Raw genomic sequence first — 4,632 nt, forward strand, 5'->3', positions numbered from 1 at the left:
ACATAACCTAAACCACGTTCAGGAATGATCAAAACTGGAGCCAATGTCGACCTCACCTTCAACTCCTGAAAAGCAAAGTCACATGCCTCATTCCATACGAACTTGACCACCTTGTGGGTAAGTTAAGTCATAGGTGCCATTAAACGAGATAAATCCTGAACAAATCTCCGGTAGTAGCCGGCTAGGCCAAGGAAACCCCGAATCTCAAACACTGTCTTCGAACACTCCCAATCTATCACCGACTCAATCTTCGTCGGATCCACTACAACACCGCCCCCTGATACAACATATCCAAGGAACTTCACTTCCGGTAGCCAAAATTTGCATTTCTCGAACTTGGCGTACAACCGATTATCCCTAAAGATCTACAACACTGTCCTCAAATGATACTCATGCTCTTCCATCAAAGCTGAGTATATGAGAATGTCATCAACAAAAACCACAATGAACTGATCAAAATAGTCACTAAATTTATGGTTCATCAAGTCTATAAAAGCTGCTGGAGCATTGGTCAAACCAAATGGCATCACCAGAAACTCATAATGGCCATATCGTGTGCGGAAAGCGGTCTTCGATACATCCTCATCCTTAACCCTCAACTGATAGTAACCTGATCTCAAATCAATCTTTAAAAAACAAGTGGCTCATTTCAACTGATCCAACAAGTCATCAATCCTAGGCAAAGGATACATGTTCTTGATCGTAACGTGATTCAGCTTGCGATAATCGATGCAAAGTCTCGAAGACCAATCTTTCTTCTTCCCAAAAAGAACCGGTACACCCCATGGTGTAGCACCAGGACGTATAAAGCCCTTAGCTTTCAAATCATCCAATTGAGCTTTCAGCTCATCCAACTCTACCAGTGCCATGTGGTACGGTGCCATAGAGATCGACGCAGTACCGGGAATGACGTCGATGGCAACGATAACTTCTCGAAGAGGAGTAAGTTCTGTCAACTCCTCTAGAAAAACATCTGAAAACTCCACGACAACTGCTGGATAAACACGAACTGAACTATTGTCTTCCTCAACTAATAGGCTAGCCAAGTAAGACCTGTGATGACTCCAGTCACCAATACTGAAAATCATCATCGAGTGGGAATCGCTTTGATCTCCCACAAAGTGAAAACAATGTCCTGTGGGAGTGCAAATAGACACTCGCCCACGAAAGCAATTGATTATGGCACGAAAGAAAGACAACCAGTCCATCCTGAGAATGACGCCAAAGCCTGTCATGTCAAAAATGATGAAATCGAACTCTAAAGTCCGCCTAGCTATCTCAACAGCACAACCCCAACAAACACGGTCCAAGGACACTGGACCCCCAACTGGTGTGTCAACACAAAGGGAACTATCCCACTGCGTGACCTCTAGACCCAAAGAATGTGTAAATGAAGCAGATATGAATGAATGTGATGCACCCATGTCAACAAGAACTCTAGCCCAAGAACTAAAAACTAGAAAGATACCTCGAACTGTAGAAGTCCCAGCGGAGGTATCGGCTCACAAGTATCTTTGGCCAAGAACATAGTCTCACAAGTACAATATAAGTTTAAAATCATAATTTAAGCATGGAATCAACATAGGATACATACTCCTTCACTAACACAACAAGGATATAAATTAATTAATTAAGACAACTAATTTCTCTAGATTTCATTTCTCATCCAAACATGCTCAATTTAACATATGTTGTAGTACCTATCATGGTCATTACATAAATCACTTCAAAACTTGATTTAAATCATAAGAACATAATAATGAAAATTAATTAAATTAATTAACTAATTCCTCTAGATTTCAAAACAACCTTAAATGACTTTAAACTAGCATAAGTTATGAATCAAGTCATGGCCTTTCCAAAAATCATGTCTTAGCTGAATTTTATGCAAGGTATCATTGACTATCAATTTAAAGATTTAGATTAGAGACATGTATTCCATTTGTATCAAGATATCAAAACATATAAAGCATCAAAGACATAACTTAGAACACCCCCTACCTCACAAGAGGATTGTTCCTCTTGAGTCTAAGGAAAGCAAAGGAATTTTAAGTTTTCTTCCTAGGGTTATGAAGAGGAAGATGAGGCAAGGCTTTTGTATTCCAAGCTTAATAATCTAAGGTGAATGGAGGGTGGTCAAAAATGAAGTCAAAGCTTTGAACCAAGCTTGTCTTCAATGGTGGCTAGGTTAGGGTTCTTAAGAGGAAAGAGATGAAATGAAAAATGAAATAAAAACCCTAAGTTAAATTTGGTAGGATTCTCCACTCACTAGGTGCTCTTGCATTACCTCACACACACACACACAGTTGTAAGACTAAAGGTGAGTCCTACACTTGTCATGAATCTATGTTAGCTTCCTAGATTAAATCCTAAGCCTACACTTGTCAACCATCTAGGCCAACAAGTGGTCCAATCCTAGGCCAACAAATGGGTCTCCGCCCTCCATGTGTCAAGAGATTAAGCCTCCAAGTGGTTCCTCCACAATGTCAATAAGTGGCACCTTAGGAATGTGACACTTGTCACATTTTTCAAAAATTACAAAAAGGTCCTTTTTAAAAATGTCTTCCAAATTAAATTGCAAAATAGTCCTTAAGACAAAAAATAATTACTTTGCATAATTACACTAAAACCCCATAAGTTTAAGAAAATTACGAAAAGTTATGCATCCATACCCTTAACAAGAAAAGTAAACATTTAGCATGCTTTTATACAAAAGTAAAAATGTAGATATCGAAGAAATTAAATATCATGGATGCATGCAAACCCAGATCAAATCCGAGCACAAAAAGTGAGGTTATGCAAAGAAAACGATAAACGGGAAAAGACGAAACAAGGAAAAAGACGAAAATGAAAAAAAAAAAAAAAAAAAAAAAAAAAAATTGCCTGAAAAAGAAAAGAGGGAAAAGGCCGAGTCTTTACAAAGTGACTCCAAAATCAATAAATAAGTTCACAACTTATACACAATTAAAGAATGCATGAAACCACCTTCCATGCACAAGTAGGTTGAAACCACACAATCCATATCTTAGGGTTTTATTTCTAAAATGGCATATATAATGTCAAATACAAAGTGTGCAATTCATTACACAAGACAATAATATATTCAATATTGGAAACATGTTCTCATGAATATAAATTTAACGACAATGTTATTCAATGCTTAAAGCATAACCAAGTGAATACAAAACAAATCCAAATCCATGATTTAAACATAGAAACGACTTCTAAAACATAATTAAATCCATGGAACAATTAGATATAATTTAATTAAATAAAAATAATTAAATTCTCTAAATTTCAAATAACCTCAAATTAAGGTATTTTAAAGAATATAGCATGATCTTCAACAATATCATATCAAAAGTGCAAAATGAGCATGGTATCATCATGTAGAATTTAATTAATTTAAATTAATTAAATCTCTAAATCTCAAAAGTTATTCAAATGATCTCAAATTAATATATAATAAGGATTAAGTCATGGCCATTCCATATATCAAGTTTAAAATGGAATACAAGCAAAGTACAATTAAGTAGAATTTAAGTCAAATTAAATTAATTAAATCTCTAGGTTCTAAAACAACTCCAAATGACTTTATACTAATACAAGTTATAAATCAAGTCATGGCCTTCAAGAAAATCATATCCTAACTTAATTTCATGCAAGGTATAACAACCTACTAATTTAAAAAATAAGTAAAAGACATGTAAACAATTTGTAGTAAACTATAAAAACAATCAAAACACTTAGATTATAAACCTAAATCACCCCTACGTCACTAGAGAAGTGTCTCTCTTGTATCCAAGGCAATCAAGCTCAAAATGGTAAACCCTTCTAGGGTTATGAAGAGGAAGATGAGGCAAGGCTTTTCTATTCCAAGCTTTATGGTCAAAGGTGAGTGGAAAGGGACCAAAATGAAGCTCTAAGCTCTAAGCTAAGCTTTGCTTCAATGGTGGCTAGGTTAGGGTTTGAGAGGAAAGAGATGAAATGCAATTAAAATAAAAACCCTAAACCAATTTTGGTGAAATCCTCCACTCACTATGTGCTCTTACACTACCTCTCACACATACACTAATGCAAGACTAAATTTGGAGCCTACACTTGTCACTCATCCAAGCATTCATTGTACGCTTAATCCTAAGCCTACACTTGTCAACCATCCAAGAAAACAAGTGCACCTATCCTACTTCAACAAGTGGGTGAATCTCCACCCTCCACATGTCACAAGATTAAGCTTCCAAGTAACTCCACCCCAATGCCAACAAGTGGCTCCATGAAAGTCTGACACTTGTTACATTTTGCAAAAATTGCAAAAGGTCCTTTTCCAAAATATCTTCCAAATTAAATTTCAAAATAGTCCCTAAGAAGAAAAATAATTACTTTAATTAATTATACTAAAACCCCAAAAATCAAGAATGTTTCTATGAAACCACGCATTCATGCCCTTTTACGAAAAAGTAAACAACTAGTATGCTTTTCGGCAAAAGTTAAAATACACATAGCATGGAATTTAAATATTGTGGATGCATGCAAAACCGGAATCAAATCCGAACACGAAAAGTGAGGTTGTCCCAATAAAGTGACAATTTGGACGTGCTACAATGATCCACGGCTTAAAAATACCGCCGATGC

The sequence above is a fragment of the Cornus florida genome, unplaced genomic scaffold, assembly GCF_030987335.1.
Source record: "Cornus florida cultivar Cherokee Brave unplaced genomic scaffold, ASM3098733v1 CherokeeBrave_3.0.0_Hap2_Chr01, whole genome shotgun sequence".
Classification (NCBI taxonomy): Eukaryota; Viridiplantae; Streptophyta; class Magnoliopsida; order Cornales; family Cornaceae; genus Cornus; species Cornus florida.